At 42.0% G+C, this 24,776-nt stretch overlaps 1 protein-coding gene across 1 annotated transcript in view; it reads left to right on the top strand.

The window, feature by feature from the left end:
- The first annotated feature begins 291 nt into the window (after positions 1-291).
- ralyl (RALY RNA binding protein like) overlaps positions 292-24,776 on the top strand; it is a 135,135-nt gene continuing 110,650 nt past the window's right edge. The window contains exon 1 of the mRNA XM_076761198.1: positions 292-427. The gene's annotated coding sequence lies outside the window, so the exon portion shown is untranslated. The remainder of the gene's footprint in view (positions 428-24,776) is intronic.

The raw sequence follows: 24,776 nt of genomic DNA, 5'->3' as shown, positions 1-24,776 counted from the left end.
AGTTTTTACAGCTGGAAACAGAAGTTAGTCTGAAGAACGACATTAAAAATCGTCTCACACACACAGAGGCAGGAGTCAGTGGGATTTCTGAGACAACTTGACAAAAGAAAAACAGACTATGCATGTTTCCACTTCTTAAAGGGATGACCGGCATCGTAATGACTTGTGATGTCACTGTAATGATTGTGCGCTGCTCCCCCTTTTCATTCGACTCCACGTTTGCCTGCTTTTACCTTTGTCCCCCTGTTGACAGGATCTGTTTCCACTCCACGGGTGCCTGCGAAGATCCCGACCAATCAGGGAGACGACGACAGCTGAAATCACGGCGAGGTGAAGAGGCTGAGACCAGCAGAGCCTTGATTGATTTGATATTGTTACCTCTCAAAATGAACGCTCGGTTGCCGGGACTGACTGTCAGGAATGCAAGGTAAGATAAAGAAAAGCTCTGAGGAACCAGTTTAGTAAATTAAATGGATTTACGGAGAGCGGGGAGGCCTCACAGAATGATTTTCAATAAGAAGGAGATGGATGAATATGGTGAATGGCAAACGGCTGCCGGATGCATTTGTTTTGAATCCTTTCTGTGAAATTAAATCCTCAACTGATTATGAGAGAATGGTATTACATGGATGAGGAGGCAGGAATAGAAATATGAAACAATTCCAAATGCAGAGGAGAGCAAGTGTTTTCTCTTACCCATTGGAAATAATGATCCACGCTGATGCCACTAGCCTGTGCAGAATTGGATCTGGCTGATAGAAATCATCCAAGAAATGGCTTTCATGATTGCAGCTAATGTTTGCATTCAGCTGTTTGTCGGTTTGAATATAATCTCTGCTGCACACTTACGCATTTCTTGAATCAAGATTAACTTCCTGTGAGATATGGCGCACCTGCATTCTGGAGTCTTGTAATGTTGACCGGGCGTGTTTGTTTGACTCTCAGAAAACATGAATTTGGTGTTTAAAAGGTTGTGTAATTGCTTTCTTATCACTCAAATCTGGTGTTATTTTGACAAAGCTCCCTATAGACTTGCCCTTTTCAGATAGTGTTCTTGCTCTTCTTCTGTGGCAAAGCTGGAAGCATCTCAGAGCTCCAAATCCTGGCCAGGAGGCCAGTGTGTACATAGATGCTATTCACTGTTAATCTGATTAGGGCGAGGAGATAGGGATGCCTGGACTATATGTCATCTGAGAACAGCATCACGGCTATTGATTAACTGAGCAAACATCAGATGGAGACACCAAACATTTGCACAGAAACGAACACACACATACACACACACACACACACACACACACACACACACACACACACACACACACACACACACACACAACCGGCTATTCAAGGCTATGGCAGATGGTGGTCAGATAGACTCACATACAGTAAATGGGTTCATTTTTGTGGGGCATTTTCCTGTGTGTTTCCTGCCAACCCGCCACTGTCTGCCCACACGACCGACAGGCTGCTGGTAATAATACATTGGAACCGAGACAGATGTCTCTCATCAAGCAACCAACTCATTCATAATGGAGTGAAAATTAGAACCCTAGACGACTGTAACAAGCACTGACTGCAAAGGCGAGTGCCTCAAATCCATAGCAGGCCTTAAACCTGTCAGCCGACCGGCAACACCCGATCAAATTTTGATCAATGATTCCCACATTTCGGAGGCTCGCCGCCATCGCACCTCATTGATCATGTCAATTTGTTTTTGGATTAAAAGTGCGTCACTGTGCAGAGAAGAGGCATCCATCTGCCGTGCCGACAGGAGCCATGTGTGTTTGGACAAAGTTGTGTGTGTAAACACTGTAATGCTTATTTGTCCGTGTGAGCGGTGAGAGAGCGACGACTGGGATTACAGAGGAGAATAAACAAATAGGAGGTAATCTGTCAGGGGGGAACTAATGCCTGCCCGGGGGCCAAATGTCCTGACTTTGTATGCTTTATGTGTGTAACAATTAGGATTCACATCCTCTTGTAATTGCCAAATGCTGTTAACTCGCAGAGAGTGCACGGCTTCAAAGTTGTTCAGACGATTATGTGTTTTGGACAGACTTTAATGGCCCCGAGAGGATGACTCCCACTCACTTTGGTGATCCCCTGACATTTCCTTTAGGGCCACCACGAGGTTGACATTTGACATGTTTTTTTAGTGAAATGCCTCTTCAACTATTGGACAAATTGTTATGAAATTTGGTACAGACAGAACCTCAGTGATTTTGCCGATCCTGTCACTTCATCTGAAGCCACCAATGTTTTCATTTATTCAGAGAAATTAGGCAGAAGAAAGTACTTTATTAATCCCTCATGTGGAAATTCAATTTCTGCACTCTGTTGTTACTCATTACACACATAGGTCTGAAATACATTAGCGCACACACAACCTATAGACCTGCATTCGTAGGAGAGATGTCAGAGTGACGGGGCCGCCACATATTCTGTGCTCCAGGCCGTTAGGGCTTTGCTCAAGGATGCAGTGTCCAGGAGGTGAACTGGCACCTCCAGCCATCCTCCAGATCCCAAACCAAGTCCATATGGACTGACCTGCTGCCGTCCCCCAAACTACATCTACTGAACGGACTTTTGTAAAGGGCAATAATGGTTCCCAGAACGAACATGCATCCTAATCCTGTCTAGCACCACCATGAGGTTAATGTTCTTTTGTTGCCTTTGTGTCATGATTTCTATTAGCAAATGCTGACATGTTAACATACTAAACTCAGATTGTGAACATGGTAGGCGTATCTGCCAAACATTAGCATGTTAGTCATTGTGAGCAAGTCAGAATGACAGCCTCATGGAGCTGCTAGCATGGCTGCAGATTCTAATTACATCTCAGAATTCAAGGCTCGAGTGTAGAATTCCACCTGTCTGCAATCATCACTTTAATTGTAGTTAAGTACTGGACCTTAAACTTTAGCGTCTTTCATCTCGTCTTTGCCTTCTGTTTGTTACTTTATAACTTCAAGGCTTCTTCATGCATGCTGTTAAAATTCAGTAGTTGTGGTATTTGAGTAAGGTGAGGAATTGCAATTGAAGTGCTAACGAGAAGTGTTGGAAGCTGCCCAGGGGAATACGGTCAGGGTTGTGGCATGGCGAAGAGAAACGGGGGAATAAAGAATAAAGGTTAGAGTGCAAGGAGAGTGAGACTCTTCAGACTCTGCAGGGAATACTGATCTCATGTAAGCATTTAAAACCATTATGGAAAGGGCAAACACAGCACTGTATTTTAAAGCGTACTCCAGCTGCATGGAAACGTGAAAGCTTACTCACTTCTCCAGTGCAGGTACATGGACCCTGTTCCCCGTGTGCCCATATTGTGCTTAATTTCTGACAAAAAATGAGGATATCAAATGAAATATTAATGATTCCTGCATTTCCGAGTCAGCTAAGATGGATGCACTGTAGATAAAGAAGTGGTGCAAAGAGCCAGGGCTGAATGGAAGAGTGACTATCAGATAGAGATTCACTTTCTCCTCTGAGGGAGGGGAAGTGGCCATTAGTCAGGGAAGTAATCTAATCAATGTTGTTGTGCACAACAGCGCAGACAGCCGCAACGCATCACTGAGCGCTATTATTCTTAGTCATGTTCTCGTTGAGGGGGAAAACACCGGCTCCAAACCGCCCAAGTCTCCTTCCTCCCTGTGTGCAGGTCCTGCAGAGGGAGGCTGGTTACATGCCGCGCTACACACGGGAGCAGAGAGGGAGGAAGGAGAAGCCTCCCTGTCTGTTAACATCATATCCTGGTTGTGCATTTGAAACAGTAATATAAATGTAGCACGTAGCACTATATTAGCAGCATCTCCTCCTGCACAAATTGTACTTAACTCTCGCTTTCCTGCTGTGCTGGTTTATGTTCCGGTGCTCCTTGCATGTGCCAATAATCTCTCACCAGGCTGCAGGGGAGATAGGTGAAACATGAAGGAGGGGGAGGATGCAGCGCAGCGCTTTTGATGGCCGACTGCCACAAGTTCAGCCGGGGTCAGGCTGCATCGCACCTCACTTCATAAACTTCTCAGGCTACAAAGCCAGAGGGAGTATGAGGATTAGACAGTAAAGTTTAGTGGTAAAAGGTGCTAATAGGTCATCTGTATTCCTATATTTAATGGCATACATCATTAGTTATTATAGTCTCTTTTTACATTTCTCTGCCTTGATTTTCTGTTGCTGTCATACAAGAAAGAAAGAAAACATCCATTATTTAAACTATTGTACTGTAGCACATAATGTTTGAAATTGTACAATAGCAAAATTCTGTGCGCTACACAATTATCGATCGGGATATTGTTTCTGCTTTAGTGCAGCAAGGTTAAGAAGCAAACCAGTACAGGTGGATGTATCAGGCATTCATTTTTAATACATTTCGTCTGTGTAACAGAATCTTAATGAAGCTGCCGCTAAAGATTTGTGGTTTTGACGGACTGGGATAATAATTCATCTCCACATTCACTCCATTCACAACAAACCACACTAGTGTTTTGTTAAGATGTGTTTTTCTGTTTACTGTTTATGCCGGTAACATATCTTAATTAAAAAAAAAAAAAAAAAAGATAGCTAAAAACAGCCAGCGTCTGCGGTTTCAAGAGTTAGTCAATTGCACTTCCATGATTAAGGCAACAGGAGTAAATCTCATTTTTGTGCACTTTTGGAGTGTTTGTTTGTTTGTTCTGGCATTTCCTCAGAGCTCTGACTAGACTTATATTTATCATCATGGAGTAACTGGAGATACTTCATAGCTACATAGCATGATGAAGTTTTCGAAATCATAGGAATAATTCGGTGAAGGTAGTTGTGAGGGTGGCCGTGCTTGTATGTTTTTTTCTTTGTCAAACACCAATCACGTCCCCCGCTTGTGAAGATATCTATAATTTTCAAGCATTTAGCGGCACTTTCCTGCTGGCTTTTCCACTTTTCATGTGCTCCGTCTCCTTTTCCTTCTCTCGTTCTCCTGTTTTGTCCATTTTTTTCACCGCACTGCTTTATAATGCGCACTTCATGCACTGGCTGACTGCTGTGTTGATGTGTATGTGCAAACGACCAATCACGTCTACAGTCTACAGACGGTCTACAGTTCTGAGGGACTGTAGCTGTCTGGTGTCATTTCTCACCAGACACCAGGCACTCTGTAAGTGCTCCTGATGCTCAGCCCGGCTCTGGGTTGTAATGCATTTGTCTTAAAATTTCAATAATACGACAATAAGCCTGTTTCGCCTTTTGTGGAATAAAATGAGGAAATGAATGGATGCTTTGATAAATGCCTCTCATCACCCACTGACACAAGCCCGGTCTTTATCACAGTTAAAACTCTCATGAGGTTAAGTGATTTTTTGATAGACAATTCATTTTGAATATAAATTTCTTTGAGCTCTGCAATATCACTGAGAGCACATTTATGGGAATACTAAATCATCTGGGGCTCTATCATAAAAGCGTATTCCCCCATTGATTTGGAACCTATAGTGCCCGGGCTGTGTTAATGGTACACCAATTTCTTGTCCTTCATTGTGCAGCCCTGTCCCGATGAGAAGGTCAACCCCAGCGTCCTGAGGGGCGGTGTGACATGTGAATGACGGCAGCTTGTACACATGCAGGGAATTCGCAATTCAACTAATTCAGCTCAGCATTTTAAAGCTATGGATGCAATTGAGAAGAACCTTTTAAAGAGGGAATTTTGCATTTTGGAAGACACACCTATTAGCTTTCTTGCAGAAAGTTAGATGAGAAGATTAAATGCACCTGTTCAGTGAATATGAAGCTACAGTCAAGAGATGGTTGTCTTAGTTTAGCACAAAGACTGTAAGATGCAGGGAAACAGCTGGCTTGTTTGTTTTTCCTATTTTTTCATGGATTAAACTAGATGGAACATGTTAATTTGAGGTGCTGGTAGGTGCGTTTTGATACCTTTGGACTGAGCTAGGCCAGTTGGTTCCCCATTTCCAGTGTTTATGCTAAGGTGCTAGCTCTAGCATCATATTTAGCCTACAGGTACAAGTGGTTGTAAACTTTTGGCAAGAAAGCAAATGTGCATTTTGTCCAATATATGTATTTAAAACTGATTTCAAAGTGTTCTGCTCTTTGCTTCCAGCATAGAGCACCAGGAGACACAGTAAAGCTCTGTCGAATGCAAATAAAACCCACTGAAACTAGCATAGCCTCAGCTGGACAGGTCAGAAATTAAACATTCATATTTAGCCACAACTTCTTTGACCAAGAAAGGACATATTTGACTTTTCACTCTGAGAAACCACCTGGCTGTAAATGCTGTGAGAGCATGGTGTTGGCGGTGCTCTGAATTTTTGAACAGCATCACAATGGGGGCTGCACCGGAGATTTTATTTCCAAACCGGCTTTAGAAACCAAACTAAAGCCTCTGACCTGGAAAATAAAAATACAGGGGACCGCAACATCAAACCAGGTGGGGGACAGAGAGGTTAGAGGTTCCTCATGCCACCATTTCTTTAGACTGACTGCAAGGATGTCAGCTGAATTACAGTGAAAATCTTACAAGGTCACTGTTAAGGCTAAGGTTTAAACAGAGTACAAGTCTGTGCTCATGTCCTGTTGAGCCTTTCCAATCTGTTTCCGTGGGCTACAGCCAAGTGATACAGCAGCACACTGAGATGTAAAGACAGGAAGTGACTAAAACATCAGCCAACAATGCATCGCTACAAGAGCTGCTATTCTTGGCCTTCAAAGTTAACTTGAAAGCTCCCTAGAAAGGCAATGTGATCGAGGTTAATACCCCTCATGGTGCTCAGTGATGCAACGAGCTTGTTCACAATGCTTCCATTGACAGAAGTGATCAAATCATTTTCTTGGCTAATGGCCACTTCCCCTCCCCAAGGAGAAAGCAAATCTGTGGCTGATGCATGTGCTGTTCCCATTGCCAGGGACATAACTTTGATCTGATTAATTTATTCAAACAGGACGACTGTCTGGGACAATCATCACATGGAAAGCCTTAGAACTAATATCCATCCTCCTAATCAGTGTGATGAAAATGTTCTATTCATGGAAACAAGCATCTGAACAGACAAGGCTGAGACAGGAGAAAATGTGAAATGTATGGCTCTTATGTACAGGGTTCGGGTTATCTTTAGTCTTCAGATCCATGCCATGAAGAGCCTGTTAGCATTACAATGTATAACTGATTTAATGAAAAACAGTATTCTTTTCTTTTCTGCATATTCTCAAAAAGCAAGATACAAAAGGTTGATTAATTTCTCCGCAGAGACAAGAAATTCATTCAGTTCTGTCTCAAAGTGACTTGAGTTTCAGAATGTAGTGAATATGAACATAATAAGTGGATCATGCAAATCAATTGCTGCCTTATCACATTTAAAGCTCGAGCATTTTGGCTCTCAGCACTGGTGGGCCACTTGAGAATTCCTGAACGACCGCTTTACCGTTCACCCAGGAATAGAAATGGTAATTATTCCTCCGCTGTCTCTGGAGAATTTCTCTGAGTCACTGATACGTGTTGAAATTGTTCCAATGAAGTCGCATTTATAGTGACGGCAAATGAGTCACAACAAAGAACGAGGATGTGTCTGTTAGATTTACTTTGTGCTGGAAAAGATGGTAACTTAAAAAAATGCTTGTTTCATATACATATCCTGCTTTGACGACGTTTAATGGACAAAGGCAGTTGAACCAGTAGTAACACAGGCTTTTAGGTTAGCCATCATCGAGCTATAGAAAGCAATATTTGGCTATTACGTGCATAAATACCAGGTGGAATTAACCCCCGGCAGTCAAATGGTGCTTATGTGTTTTAAATTGATCTATTAATCTGATAATCAGACTGAATAATTCAGACATCTTATTCATTTGCAGAGACTGACCTATCAGTCCTGTCATTTTCAGTCAGCACAGAGGCTTGAGGTAAGAGTTGCTAACTTAAACATGCAATTACTGATTTTCTGGCCACTTGGACGCAGAGAAAACAAGCTATAAACACACCATTTGATATATTATCACCCTTTGAGCTGATATGTACGTATCTAGCAAACTTGTAGCGACACTAGCATTCACTCAGAGTCACCTGGCGATTGTAAGTTCAGTGTTCGCCTTTTTGGCTTTGTTTTGTTCTCCACCAACTCCTGTGGGAAATATCTGCTTCCTTAGCCGCCAAATGCTCCACTGTGTTCACCAGCTAGTCGCTAATTTTGTCCATTTGCTGAACAGTTAGTGAGTTTTTAGTGAGATTTTGCTGCTGTGGCCAAAAACAACGCTGATGAGCGAGTGGGCTGAAAAACCAAAAGATGAGCTAAAAAAAGCTCTGCAGAGCTGAAGCGAACTGATAATTATCTGTGTATAAAAATACTGATTTTAGCAGGTTTAATGTTTGTGATATCCTTATTTTTCATTTAACCTCATTGAGCTGTACTCGTTGAGTCCTGGATATAACACTCAGCAGCACAGCTACACGGCTGCAGGCATAAAACAAACACAAAAATAAAACGAAGACAATGATCCAATTACAGAATCAAAATTCATTCAAAAACATTTTGAATCACTTTAAATGAATCCTGTTCCTCAGATATAAGGTAGCCTTGCAAACAGTAAGTCCTTTAGGAGTTTTAGGAGATCTCAGCTGTTTCACTTAAAACAACCCACATGTCGACCTATCGTCTATCCAAACTTGTCTGTTCTTTTGGGCTCATTCATTTGTTGTTTTCTAGCCCCGGCACTGGAAAATAATGCCCCTGTTCTTAATTCCGCCTACAAAGCTGTGATCTTCTCTGTTACTTTTCCAGCTGGGAAATTAGCTGTCAGTGAGAACAACGGCAGATTGAAATGGCTGAAAATCTTCGATGTGGACAAACATTCAAAGGTTTGGCACCGGAGTATTCACTTATGACTCCACTGCATGGAACTTATTTCCCTTCATGTGGATCCTGATTATGATTCATGAGGTTTGATTTTTTGCTATGACACACCTCAAATGTTCAGAAGTCTTCAGGCTTATGTATGAAAAACCAACAGTTGTGCTTTGTTCTGCTGCAGCCTGCCTGAGTTAACACCAGCGTCGAAGGAAGCAGCCCGAAGCTCACATCTTCCTCCCAAAACATCGTATTGTACATCAATATTAACAGCGTACGAGCTGTGTTGTTTGGCCTGAAGATAATCTGCAGGTAGCTAATAGTAATGCTGAGAAATGGTTGACAGTGGCTTCATCACTGATTTTTGTCAGCACAGTCACTGGTCGGAAGCACGGGGCCTTCCTTTGACTCCCAGACTGTATTTTTCTCCCATTCCCATGGCTGGAGTCGACTAATTAGAGACACTGCAGCTGAAAATATTTATAATTCTGGTCTCTATTCTTGCAACTAATATTCTGCTTATTGTTCCAGTCACAGCAGATGTTTTCAAATCCAAACTCCTCATTTTCTCCCGTCCTCCAGTCAACGCGGAGTCTCTCAAAATCCACCAGAAAGATTTGTGTTTTTTAACAATCATCTCTTTGCCACTTTTTGATAAAGTCTGACAACTATTGGAAAGTTAGTTTGTGTAAAACATGGACTTCTTGATCTGCTTTAGTAGATTTCTGAGTGCATTCTCGGCCTGTACTTTGGGGTGATAAGAAAGTAAGGAACAGCAGATTAAATGGACTCAGGGGTCAGCCCGCGGGTGCAGTGGTGCTCATTGGTCACTGTCATCCACTAAGTCTTCTTTTTCCTCTCTGCCTTTTGTTTAATGCTATTGCCCTCTGTGGGCTCTCGGTGGCACAGTGGATAATTCTGAAACAGTGTGATGAATGTGATGCCTCATGATCCTCTATGATTCCTCAAATCCTTTTTTAGTCGCTGTGATTAGCAGACGTTTACTGCAACTTGTGATTGCAAACCAGGAAAATAACCAGGCTGCTTTACATAAAAGGTTTGATTCCTTGCGTCACATTTGTGACAAACGTTAAAGAACTGAACACGTCCATCGTCAGCAGGTTAGAGATCATCAATCTAGAGACTCGGATAAGTTTTCTAACAGGCCAATCAGGACAAAGGTGGTTAGAGGACGAAGGTGTGTTCAATGAACTTGTCAACCAACTGCTGGGTTTAGTGAAAAGGCCATTGTATCTGTAAAAGTATATACATATAAGCACATGCACACAAGTATCTATACAATACAGAAGTACAAATACAGGCGCTAGTTTACAAATAACAAGTAAGAGACACTCCTTCATTAAGACCATTTGGATCTATAGTTCTCGTAGGATTTAGCAATCTGTTGGATGGCACAAACAGGAATACTGAGACTGCATGTCCTGGAGCATGTAGTAGGACTTCATATCGCAGGACTGCTTGTTTAACCAATATACTGAGAGGTGAATGACCAAAGCTCATGTACACGTGAGGCATCTGATCCTACAGGTTTTGGCTTCTGATTATTGGTTTTCTTAGAATCGTCACATGACCTACAGTTGCAAAACAAAGTTTTGTTAATTTGGCACTATTTTCCTGTATTTTCAGTGTACTTCCACATTCAGTTGTGGTCTCCTAAAATTATGTTTACATACAACTAATTTGCAAAATCAAATGAAATTGCAAAAGAAATTTAATGCCTTTTTGTATCAACATAATTAGGCGATGCTTTGAATGAACAAAATCGTTAAAATCTGCAAAACACCGACTGACAAGATAATGTGTCTAATTAGTTTTCCCTGCAATATTCTTTTGTGGCAAACTAAAGCGTGGTTAATTTTTATGGTTTCATTTAGGCTGTCAAAGCAAGGTTAGGGTTGACGTCAGGGAAAGATGGTGGTCTTGGTCAAATGTTAAAAATATTAAAAAAACTTAGGAAGGCATGATGTTGCCTCACAAGGTCCTGGGTTTAAACCTGGTGCTGGATCTGGGTTTGCTCCAGGTGTCCCGGCTTACTTCCACAGTCCAGAGATATGCAGGATGATTGGCAGTGACCTGTCAAATGTGAGCTGGCATCAGTTTCAAAACTCACCAAGTTCACCAAGTCATCAGCTGATCTGGACCGGAGCGAACGCATGCCTGGACCTGAACCCTGATGTTCTGCATTTAATGTGCCTAGCATCCACCCTGACCTGAACTGGAAAAAACAAGAACTTAATCACATTTTTTGGCAAAACCACTAAGTGGTATAAACAGAATTTTGAAGATTTCATGAATCCACTTCTTTTCTTCCACAATATACAGTTGTGGAAAGAAGGTTCTGTGGAGTTGGCATGGATGCCCTACATTTCCAGCTTGTCCCCACATTACAGTAACATGTTTAATTGAATTAATGCATAAGAGAAACAATGAGGAGAGAAAGCAGAGGAGAAAGAAAAAGACTCGCCCATAAGAATGTGTCTGTTTATCTCTGTTCGCCCTCTTATGTACTCACAACTTGTCCAGGGTATTTCCCTGACTTCTGCCCAGTACATACTGGGACAGACTCCAGCCCCGCAGCACCATGAAAAGGATTAGAGAAAATAAATGTGCTCTCCTGTGTGCGTTTCAGTTGTGTGTGCGCGAGCATGCGTGCTGGTTCTGAAAGATCAAAGAGTGCCATCAAATTCAACGAGTTGCTTTTCTGTCAGGCTCTAAACAGTCCTCTCTCAGCATCCCACCGTGTTATTAGGAGCAGCCACAAAGACAGAGGGGAAGGAAATGGGAAAGGCCTATAACTCAAATTGCCACCCGGAGAATGCATCTCAAACCGAACGTGATCAGATAGAGGGAGGACATTACCATTTCTATTACAGCTATTTTGCCTCCAGCAAAGCAGTCCATCGTCCATCTCTGTGGAAATAATCTTTTTTTTTCCTCCACTAGTAAAATAAGGGCACTTTGTCATTGATTTGAGAAAAAAAAAACCCCAAAACAAATCTGGAGTACATTTATAATTCATAGAAAATGTGTGATTTTCAAGAACTTGTTTGCCACATATTTGTGTGTCTCTCTCTGTGTCGGCCAAGAATAGCATTTGAGTCGGAGAGGCAGTGGTGGAGCCAGCAGTGAATGGGAGGTCCACCTCAGTCTTATGCTCCATTAGCAGTCAGTGTGTAATAGCACTGGTGGACATGTGTTCAGCGCAGATAACAGAGAAGTGGCTGAGACTGTGACAGAGGGAGACAGCCCTAACAGACTGGCCCTGATGTTCCAGCACCAATGACATGTCTGCCTCGTTCTCTCCCACTCTCTCCCTCTCCCTTTGAGAGTCAGTCCCCTTTCAAATACCTGTAGGTATGACAGAGCCAAAGAGAAAGATGGAGAGCGGGCCGAGAAAGCTCTTTGGGCTGGAAATCATCTGGTTATATTGCAATTATTAGGCCAGGCTTTGACTAATTGATTTAACAACTCTATGCAGATCTTTACCTCATTCAACCCAGAGCAGCTCCTGGGACTGCTGGATTATGCAGTTTGCACTGAGAGGCCTCAATGCTGCTTTATTCACATTGAATCTTATTCATATTAGATTTCTGTTGTCCTGCTGCTTTTGACAACATGCCCACATGGATACACTTAAACAAAATTTGAGCTGAAATATTTATAGAGTGGGTATTAAATCTGGAAAAATCATAAAATTAAAATGCAAGTTCGTCGAAGGGACAAAAACAATGTTTGCAATTCAGATGGGTTTTCTTTCGGTGGTTGTATCGAGTGTCTCCATAAGTCAGTGAAGATGTTTTCAGTGCAGCATTAAATCTGACATTTCTACCGCTCCACACGGAAGGAAACGGCCATCTATACTGGCATTTAAAATGAAATTGCTGAATAATCAGTGCATCAGAATTTCAGGTCATCACTCTGGAAACATGAGCTGGAACAGCAGGTATTCAGCAGAAAGGACCATCTGTTTTCAGAACTTAAAGCCCCATGATATGTTCACAACATCAAATGGCAGCCAGCACCATTGATCCACTGAGAATCAACACCCTGGTCTGCACTGCTTTGCAGCTTTCATCTCATTGTCTGACGGGTCCATATGGCTGAGTCTCAGTGGCTCTTAACATGGGCGGCTCGAAGCTTGTGAGCTCCCAAGACACTGCGAAGAGCCAAAGTCAACATGTAGTTTGGGGGAGAATTGAACATCTTGCAAGCCAAAGATGCAAATATTTCTCTCACGAGTTTTGTGGGCCAAATCAGAGGTTAAAAGTGAGCGAGTGTTGGACAAGAGAAAGGACTCACTGGGACTTTCATGTTGCTCTGTGTCCATGGTAATGATACAGTAACACCATTGATGGCTAATATGTTTCTTAAGCCTTTAAGGTTGTAATGCTACACATTTTTTGGAGTAATTGTGGTTAAAAATAGACGGATGCAGCCTTGATGCCTTATATTTCTGTAGGCAAATGGACAACTTTGAACCGCAGCTTTCTGTTTCTTCATTGCAATGTCGACTAATTTCAACAACCAAACAGCGACTGTACCTTAGAAGGATGCGATACAGTTCTGAGTCAACTGTATGTTTGTTATTTCTGCTATATTTGAAAATTTGCATCAACGTGGGAGTGATGACATAGACTGGACTGAGTCCAAAATTGTAGTAGACAAAACATCAGCCATCATCAGCCACTAAAACGTCTGAGCTCTTGTCTTTTTCCATCAATATGACTCATGTCTAACTTGAGTAATGTTGAATGCATTATGTTACAAATCTACTTTTAAAAGCACATTAATATACATTGCTGTGTTGTATAAATGCTCTGTTTTTGAGCAAATAACAGATCTGAATACAGCCAATGCTGTAATTAAATGTCATTACATTAAATTACAATGCTTTAGTCATCGGCTCAATGCAAACTCATAAGTAGAGATGTACCCATGGTAACATTACAGTAATAGCAGGTGTTTAACCAGTGATAATTAACTGATGCTGATTTTCTCACTAACCTTGACAGGAGGCTAACCTGCAGAGCTGCACTCATTCATGGCAAATTATCCATTTAAAGTGTCGGGGCAGCATGTTTCTGGCCTTCTTGGTCATGACTCTTTTTTTCTTTGACTGCATTGACTTTCATTCTCAGGATGAGTACTTTCTCCTCTATAAAAAAAAGGTTATTTTTCTAGCCATCCTTTATTGTGATTGGCTGTCAGAGGGAGGGCTAAAACGCTGAAGAGGTTTTCCAGGAAGTTTGTCAGCCGGTAGGTCTTGTTTCTGTTGAAGGACTTTGAGATCTGAGATGTTACCCTTAAATCCACTGCTGTCTGATGCTTCTACAGCGAGACAATAACCAAAAGGCAACAATGCAAGGTGCACCGTGATGAAATACTCACGTCAAGCAAGGCACTCTCTTCAAGTTGATATATACCGAGAGCCAAAGTCCTGCTCAGGTTAGTTTTTTTTTTTAGGGTTTCTTTCATCATTCCTCCTGAAAAGCTGAAATATGAGGTTTGTAGCCACAGTGGGGGCATAGCTCCAGGAGTGGTAATGTTGGTCCACCGCTCTGGTCCTGACTGAAATATCTCAGCATCTACATGATGGATTGACATGAAATTTGGGACAGATTCACTGCAGATATCGATGGTGCCCAAGCGATGTGTCCGACTTTAACAATGCCTCGAGTTTTCCCTCCATCACAGCCATTGAATCTAATTTGGCATTTAATCTGAAGACATATTTAACACAGAGTAACAGCACTGTACATTTACGTTACTTAATTTTTGTTCCTGGCAGAATCTGCACTGTTGCAAGAAAATTAGAGCTTTAATGTTCATAGTTTGAGTCCAAATTTGAAGTTCCAGGCTAAAGGCACTGTGATGTTCCTCCAGTGTTTGATCTTTAGTATCTTGGCAATAATGATGAATATGAAATAATCTAAGTATGCTGTTTTATTGCCCTCAGCATTGTCTTGACATGTGCCCCTTTATTCATCTATTTCCGTCTAAGAAACTATTACATGAAAGTGAACCTCGGGCCTTGAAAAGCTGCCAAAATTAGTCTAAAGGCCATTTTTTTGTCTGCTTGTTTGTTTGGCTAATGTTCCTGCTCTTATTTCAGATATTTTCTAGGAAATTGACTCTCGCCTGGCTATTCTCGTATTAACTTTAAGGACAGCGAACTCATCTGCAGTTCGCCTCTTGAAAGTGTGCCAAAGTAAAAGCAAAGTTTACCTGAACTTCTGATTGCCGTTCCCTTTCTCTTTGTTTTCCACTGCAAACACAAGCTGCCAGCACCCTTCACAAGAACAATGCTGAGGTTTTTTACAATGAGGGAATACTCAAGCAGGTCCAAACTAAAGACTCACAAGAATGGTTTAGATGGATTCTCCCTTTTTTTTTTCGACCGACAAAGAGACCAAAAGAATGATTAACATAGCAGATTATAGGTGGGCCGCACTGGAGTTTATCTAAAGAGACAGACAGAGATAAGGAGAAAAATTAATTAGTCCAGTATGGTCCTTAAATGGGAGCAAACAGATAAACTGAGATCTCTGTTTGCCAGAGGACATTATGATTAATTAAACTTACATTTGCTGTATGTTAATTTGCATTTATAGTTACATTTTATTGTCCTAACAGCTCTGTACAGGCAGCCCTTATGAGTCTTCAGCAGTGGAATAATTGTAACTCATATATGTAATTTAATAAATTCATTTGCTTTGGTGCTTTGCTCAAAGTGTGTGGAGGGTAAAGCCCAGCACAGCAACATTTGGTCCAAACTGGAGCCGTGCATGCTGCTCATTGAGAAACCGTCTGCTCGCGGTTCAAGTGTCAGGTCAAGGTTATGCTCATTAGCAGAGACAGAAACGATTTATTCCAAAAGGACGTGGGTCAAGAATAAACATCAGGAAAGAAGTGTAGCGTTAGGGCCGGCAGAGTCTGCTCCATGATTAGCTATATCCTTTCAAATCTTGATCATAATTGGCTTCAGGTGACATTTTAAGTTGGAGTCACCGGCGTTCAGTGAAAGTGGACAAACACAAAACAAGGTGAGCAAAGTGTTCACGTACGGTATTTCTTATTAAAGATGCATGAATTTGATACAGTTGTGATGGCTGATGTGGTGCTGCAGGTTAATTGCTCCAGGGAGGTTTCTTCCTGTGATATTTAATACGGCATAAATTAAATGAAGGAACATGTCAGTGCATTCAAAGGCTGTTGAACTCTCTTACGTGTATCACCATATTAAATTTAATTAGAAACAGGATCATTCTGCACAAGCCGTCTCAGCTTCCCCGTGGAAGATCTGCGTCTATGTAGCTCAACCTGTGGGTTTTCCTCCACTTGTACATTTCCAGACACGTGATCTTATATATTTTGTCTTGAATGGAACTGTAAGATCTGACAATACGTGAGTGTGACAGTCTCCATATTTGCTGGAGGACACGTCAAGATTTTCTAACGTGCCAAACAGCTCTTTGACTGTTAAATTCTTAATTTCATCTCAAATGCTGCATCAGTGAGCATAACAGTATTCTGTCAGGCACAGTTTAGCTCATAATTCTCCTCATGGAGAGAAGAACAACACTCACCACTGAGCTTCTATCACTTTGTAGGTGTAAGTGTCTTAGTGCTGATTGTATGAACTGTTCATCATTGGAAATGGGTCCAGAAAAAATTTAAGACACCGTCGTTATTTTGCTCCAAATGATTATTTGAATTCCACACCAGGTTATTTAAAGTTCACAATAACTTGTTATTTAAAGACCCCTCCAATGAAAATCAAGTGTATGTGGTGCTTTTTATAAGCTTCAAGACCCATCAGGAGTGAAATAAGCCAGAGTCATGCCAGAGCATTGTGAACAGAAGAATTGTTTCAGGGTTCAATCAATGAATTGGGGTTGGACGTCAAAAACAGTATATTTGAGGAATACCTGAAACATGACATGCTGAAATATTTTTGTTACAAAGATATTGCAAATGAGAAAAAAGGGTGATTTTAGATCCATCTATGCATCCAGGGTTTACTTTACTCCACTGACTGCAGAGCTTGACAAGCGGTTTTGCCTCAGATGGTTGAATTTTCAACACCTTGTAGAAAACCTTGGTACTGTGCAAATGCTCATGTATTTCCATTCAAAATGTACTACAGTATGTGCTGCATAGTCCATCCTCTAATCCACCTTAATTGTGATTACAGGGCAAATGTTGAGACTTTTCTCCAGCTTCCTTTGCCAGTCCAAAAGGGACAAATTAATCATGGATTTGGGATGCAAGGTTCCAGAATAAATGTAGCTTTTTGTTGGACAAACTTCAGTTAAAATAACCTTTTACTCCCAACAAAACTTTTCTGTTAACATTAGCAGTGACATTGTGAAGAAACAACAGTGTAAAATGCACGAGGTTGTTTGGTCTGTTTCTTTATTGTCTTGCCAGTGCATTAATGGGACTCGATGAGGCGTTAGCGCCTGGCTTTGCCAAACGGGCTCGGTGCGGCCGGCAGTTGTTGTGGGCATCGATTGTGCACTTGCAGTAATCGTAGATGCTTTATAAATGTGCCAGCTTCATCCCCTTCGCTTGGAAATTGGAAGCAAAGTGTACAAATGTTACAGCATGGGTTTTTTTATTTTTCGTTTTTTTTAAATATCATTTTCAATCCAAGGAAACTGTTGCTCCCACAGCAAACCAAAACAGCTTTCGCTTTGTAATTCAAAGTATCTGCCACCATGTGTGCTCCACACATCTCTCCCGCTAACATCCAATCTGATGTGTCAGAGAAGGCAAAGCGGAGCAGAGTGGGCGCATGGCAGAGCGCAGAGGCTAAGATAATGGGCTTTTAACTGGGTGAAAAATTACAACCAAAGTTTGCTTTCTGGCCTCGGCACAGTTTTAACCGACTGATCAACTGACCTCAAACAGCATGTTTGAATCTGTGGACCATCAAGAAAGACTTTTATCACATTCTTTATGAACTTACTTTTTCATTGTTTTTTCATCTCACAACATAAGTTTTGGCAACTGTATGAAATGAAGTCATGTTTTAACTTTACTTTTTAAAGCATGTGCCCAACTCACACCTCCATAAGATTTAGTGAGAAGTAGTTTTGAACCCAGCAGTTATTAGTGGGTAATTAAATAAGATACAAAAGCGAAAACATGCACACAATAAATAATTAAACTTAAAAATATGAGACCTTATTTGATCATTTTTATGCGTTGAATTCAGCTCAGGCCTGATGTGAATCCAGCACTGAATCCACAAACTAAATTTCAAATCCTCCGTGAAGTTATAAATAAATAAAACTTGATTCATTTTGGATCCATGATCACGTTGTGCTTGCTGGGAAAGCAGAAACTCTACAGTCCTGGGTCAAAGCCTTGTTAATGTTCAAAACCTGCAGCTCCAGCCTGAAAATATGACCAACAACATGATATATGAAAGGTGGATTGAATGTACCTCACGCATTGAGACCGCAGCTGCAGCCTCTGCCCACCGTATTTGAGTTTTGATACAGAACTTGTCACGCTGATATGCTTAAAGTATTGACACTGAAGTAACTGATTCTCTATGACCTTCAAATTATCTGGTTCGTGTGTGCTGAATAGCCTCAAACGTCACGGTCGGGCACGAGGCATTAACCTCATGTGTACGATATTTATTGAATACTGTCCCCACACCAGTCAACACGCTCCCCTGTTCACTTGTTGTTTAGTGTGTGTCTCTATACAAAAGAACAGATGAGTAAAACTGCAGTATAAACACAACATATTCAGCCTAAAGTAAATAGATCTCCATATGTTTTCCACGGCTGGATAAACATGATCAGTAGCAACAGTACAACTGAAAACATATGACAACTTCTATCACTTATATAAGCAGCAGTGGAAAATAATATATTGCAGTGGAATAAATGCAGCTTTCAACCACACACACACACACACACACACACACACACGCTCTAAACAGATCAGAAAAACATTGTTAGCCTTCCAAAAACAGATAATAAAACATTCAGTTACTAATAGAGACATTTGGCAACAGGCAGCTTCTTCAAAGTCTCAACTGTCTCAACTGCAGAAACTGTAATTTCCAACTCATAAAACTGCTGAGACACAAGTTTCTTTGGCTAACAAGCACTCTTTGCCCGTGCACATATCGGACAGAAGACAGGCTAAAGTTTAATTTGGCTTTTGGTCGAGCGAGGCTACTTACTGAATCAACGCTCAGCGGCGATGCTCGTCGTTTCAAATAGCAAAATGGGGCAGTAGAGGTGACACGCATGCTAACGTTCGCTACCGCATGTTGCTCTTTGCTAATAAAATGCAGTGAGGTGAGATATAAATGGTTAGCTTAAAGATTGGGAGCAATCAGGGCTCAATGCAAGCCTCCACTCGTCAGTAGACCTAGAAATGAGGTGACTATTCCCAGATTTCATTTGTCGGGACTATTTTTTCCTGTTGTCTTGCAGCCATAACACCTTTACTTTACTACAACGCCTTTACTGTGTTCCTCCTAAAAACCCTAAAACAAAGCAGAAAGAAAAACAATATCACCATTCAGCCGTTTTTTAAATCTCGTTATACACATGAGAGCTTCCGAAGGGCTTGCAAGATGTTAAAGCTCAGCAAAATGGTGCACCAGTTTATCCACTATTGAACACAAACCAGCTTGCAGAGTGCTAAGATTCTGGATGCCCGTCCTCACAACTGGCATAAATCATCATCATGCACATCTCCCGTCCAGATGGAAGGATTTAGATGTATGGGAAAGGAATGAAACAAAATAAGAGGGAGACAGTCAGTCTTGTCAGACTTGGAGGAAGGCGGCAGGATGTGATTGCTGGACGGAGAGCACGCTAGCACAGATGTGAGCGATGAAGAGGTGTGGGGAAGATGGGCGCAAACATGGAATTATTCGCCGAGTAGGTCATTTTCATCCAGATGTAAGCTGTCAGAGGGTTTTCCCTCTCCTTGCACATGGGGAGTCTTATAATGTGGGGTTGCTTCGACGTCTTGACGTCTAATTAAGCACTAGCAGGGTGAGGCCGGTCCTGTCTTCATCAAAGACTCCTCGTTTCACATGCAATACACTTTCTTCCCAACTCTCAGCACATTATGTGTTAACTGCTTCTAATAGGCGGTCAGGCCTACAGTGTGCATGACGCATATTAGCATGCAGTGTGGCACACGGCGCAGTCTCATCAGCTTGTCAAACAAAATTACAGGTGCAGAATACACAGTGAATCATTTATCACCTCACACTGTCCTCTCCGGTCTCCGACTGCTTCCTCTTTGTTTAGCCGTGGCGCTCTATTGGAGATTCATCCAATCAATGTAATTGCGGGCGATTGTTTGACTCAATCCAGTGCCTCCTTACAATCACTGCTACGATCAATGGCCGTTGCTCCCGTCCTCCTGCCGTCACACTAAAGGATTATTCAGGCTACAAGAGGAGGAATTATTTTACATGGAGGTTTATCTGATTATTTCTGAAGGATTAAGCATTTTTATACCTGTGGTGGAGTTCGTTTGTTAACCCTTATGTGAGGCATTATGAATTGACCACCTTATTTAAAAAGCCATACATAAAAATGCTGATTAACATTGGAAATCAAAACCTCTTCCTTTCTAATTGCCTCCGCTGTCTTTTCATATTCAATATGTATTGGCCACAGAGGCTGAAGTCTCTGTCTTGAGGAAAATTTGCATTAAATGCTGCATTTGCCTCTGGTTTTATAGCTTTTTAATGATTCACTGCATCAAGTGTTTTACGTGAGGTGACATAAGCTTTTAGAGTTCAGGAACAAAGGATTTGACTGCTCAGCATTAGGCTGAAATCTTGTGAGATGCGCGTGTCGTTTTCATGATGAGCTTTGTAATAACTCCCGGAAATTAATCACAAGTGCTCGTGCTATTTATGGGCCAGCGGTTGATCAATGGAAACGTGAACTTGTCTGAAATTATGAAACAGATTGTATAAAGTGGCGATCGAGCAGAATATTTCCACTTTAAGGCCACGACTCAGTCAGACTTTCTTTGTGAGACCAAAAAAAAAACCCCAACAACTTTGTATCCGCTACATTGATCATGTGTGATTTATTCGATGCTGTATTTGCAAATCCTCATTAGATTCTTTAATAAAGATGAACTTTGATGCCACCGACAGCTTCGCGGGGCTCTGTCTGAGTTCTCCTCCAGCATGCTGACAGGCTGCTAATCCTCCACTCTCATATCAGCTTCCTCTGAAATCACGGCTTAGTTTTCATCAAGCCGGGCCGCTTGATGGTAATGAGCTTGGCATTTCCAGAGCCATACTGATACGGGTTGTAGTCCATAACACTGAGGAACTCGTTTCCCCAAATATCCATCACATAGGTAATATATTTATACACGCAGATCAGATCTATGTTTTCTATTTTTGAAATTCTCCCTTGGATGTCCAAAGTGCTAATAGCTTGAGTAACCAGCGATAAAAGCGTCTATTAATCTAAGGCGAGATAAGTAATTGCAGATATTTTTGGAGCATATTGAAATGTCAGAATATAATACGACTGGCTGTGCATGCGCATCGCTCCCGCTGCGCCTCCTCTCGCGCCCTCTGAATGCTGCTCTTAGATAATGAAACTCAACATGTACTTTATAAGTGCGATTTGTCTCTGCGTTTCCAGCCGGGGCGGTGTGTGTCAGCCCGCGCCTCTGCCACGGTGCTGAGCAGTAGCGATGGCCTAAGCTGTGCTGATGGATGGCTTGGCTGCAGGCTGCCAGGCGCTGGTGCTCGCCTCGGCTCCCACCGACGCAACGCGACCCTTTAGCCCAGGGGTATGGCTTAGAATGCAGCTATTAGAGCAGTCCGGAAGATTTCACGAGCTCATTATAGTCAAGTGTTGAGCGCGCGCGCACACACACACACACACACACACACACACACACACACACACACACACACACACACACACAGCTCTATGTATGTGCACTCAAACACAGTGGCCACTTAGGATGCAGGTCCATGAGCACAGAGGACAAGATTCACTGGAGCTTCACAAAAAATAAGAGGTAAAACTCAGAGATCGGGCTCGGTCACTGTGCTGTGTTTGGAAATATTTAAAGAAAATGTTTGGTTTTTAACACAAAAGTGAAACAATGAGACACTTGTACAATTTTGGATGGCGCATCATTATAGAGAAAACGGATCTGCAACAGATTTACTCCTCAGGCACGGTGGGTTTTTAGGACTGTAACAGGTGCACTGTCAGATTCTGTGCACGTTAATTATGTTTGCTTGTATAAGTAGAGCTTGTAATCTTGTTTGCTTCCACCAATGGCATTCACAGCATTCACATAAGTTATGGAGAGAAATAGATTTTGTCAGTGCTGAAAGGCAAAGCATATTACTTTATGTTGTGTAGTTTATTGTGCGGGTCAGTATCAATAAAGCATGTTCAATATGGGTTTGCAATGATAGATGCTGCTTTTAGTGGCACCATTTTAAACCATGGCAATAGAATTTTAATTGAATGTATTTTAATTTAACAATTACCGTACTAACAAACAGATATATTGATTGACTTTATTAATGTGTTATCAGATGCAGTAAAGAAACAAAAATCCACTGATTTTCAACATATCTCACCTGCTCTGCACACACCCATAAAACACGTGCAATACACAGTTCATCTGCATATGTATGACAGTCACCAGAGAGAGAGAGTGTGGTGGAGTGTGGAGAGTCAGCCAGGAAGCTCTGAGACTCAGAGCAATTAAGGGTTTAGTGTGTCGTTTCAGGAGACTTTGAGAGAAGCTGACACTCGCTGGGGAACTGGAGACACCTTTAACCCAAAGCCTGTCCCAGTTATGACCATGACTGAGGGACAAAGTCCAAGACACTGCAGTGATGCTGTACACTGTTGAATGCCAATTCCAGCCATATTATTCTCCTATTTTACTACAACTCTTTCTTGCCCTGCCTTCCCTTTCTTTTCACATTGAACAAATTAGCACTAGCAAATACACTTTGCAATATGCAATATTATGCAGTTTTTTTTGTCAGCACGATGAGGAAATATTTATTGGATATGTCTGCAAAATGTTCACTGTCAACAGTTTTCTTTTGTTTTCCTCACACTGTGAGCTCTGGAAGCCAAAGCTTTCCTGATTTTCCAGTTTTGTGCAATGGCCAAAATAGTGCCGGTTCCAACGTTGCTAACAGGACTTTTTGCATGTTCACACATAAATGCACAGTTACCCTTCCACTGTATTGAGCAGCAGAGGTGTCAGAATGAGCTAAGACAGTCGTCGCTACATAATCCAAATCCCACAACCAGACCTTAACGTTGTCGGTTTTGGACGAGACCCATTTGGAGCTGACTGCTGACAGCTTTTTTTCAGGCTATAGCGCCACCTGTCTGGCGGTCTGGCATGCTCTTAACAGCCCTTCCGTTGTATTTTTGCGTTTTCATATGGACATAGATTTTTTTTTAAACAGTTTATGTGGATTTTTAAAAATTTCTTTTGAGAGCAAAAGTAGAAAAACCCTGTTTGAAGAAGTTCCCATGTAGACTAGGCCTCACCCTTCCAGCTCCTGGATCCCTGCTGATGAGGCTCACCTGCAGAACCTGCCACCTGCTGTCCATCCGCACATCACTCTTGGCAGTATCAGCCTCTGTCTTACCCTCCCACTTGTTGCCGGATCATTGGTAACACAGTGGTACTTACCCTCCAGCCCAACACACTTTATATCTCCAGTGAGTTTGTTTTGTGTAACTGACCTGTCTCATGCCCCAGGATCACCTGCCTGCCAACCAATCATCTTCTAACTTCCAAGCTAACCCCTGCATGCCACACTCTCCATGCTCACCAGTCACCAGCCTCTGCCGGCCACCATCCCCTCTCCACTTCACCTCCATTCCCCTGTACCTTACAATCAACCTTCATAACCTCTCCTCACCTCTGTGTCCTGCGTTTGGATCCACCAAGCAACTACACCACTGCAAATCATAACACAGACCCAGCTGGCCACTAGCTGGTGAGCATAGTGTAGCATTTAGCAGTGAAATAGGTATTTTTCTTAGGAGGTAGCCAAGAGCAAAGCAAAGGTAAAAGGATTATTGCAGATTATTGCAAAGGAATATTGGATTTACATTCATTAGGGCAAGAAAGATAACTCTAAATGGATGCTAATGAGTCCTCTGGGGAAATAAATTGTTTGCTAGCTTGTTCAACATGTGGCCAAAAAATCTTTAAATTCTGAAAATGTCAATAATGGCATATACCAACACTACGATTTCCCCCAAATTTTCAAAGTCCCTGGCACGCCCAACCATCCACCTACACCTCCACCGTATATAATCTTGGTCTATATACACATATGCTGGCGAAGGTGGGGTTTCTCTCTCCTCAGGATGTGAGGAGTTCTCTTAGAAATGACCCTCCACCCATCATGCAGCTAGTGGAGCTTAATGTTCAGCTTGTATTCTTACATATCTGCTTTCATTAATGAGTAAATCTGATAAACAGAATCTGTATTTTCTGTGACTAAGCTGCTTTTTTTCTGGGCTGGCAGCTGCAGACTTTGTCCGAGTACAGCGTGGTTGGCTCAAGCATTTACAGTTCCTATGAAGGAGTCAGTCCAAACCTGTTGTGGTCAGTAAATTGGAAACCGGCTTACAGTAGAGACAAATCAAAGGGGAGTGTTGATGCATTGTGGGAAATCAGGTGAAGTAAGGAATCTGCAGTAAAGTTGCTTACAGCCTACAATGTGTGTAGATTATTCCCCGGCTCCTCTCCAAACTGTCACTCAGCTCTCTGTTGACTTACCCGGCTGTAATGAGAAACACTCAGCCATGGCCACCCCGTGAGTCCAGTTAGTGTTTTGATTTATTGAAATCCACTGCCGGCCTCTGCTGAGTCACCAGCTCTGTGGTGAAAGCCAGA

Source organism: Chaetodon auriga, chromosome 21, assembly GCF_051107435.1.
Source record: "Chaetodon auriga isolate fChaAug3 chromosome 21, fChaAug3.hap1, whole genome shotgun sequence".
Taxonomy (NCBI): Eukaryota; Metazoa; Chordata; class Actinopteri; order Chaetodontiformes; family Chaetodontidae; genus Chaetodon; species Chaetodon auriga.
This window is presented reverse-complemented; position numbering and strand designations above follow the sequence as displayed.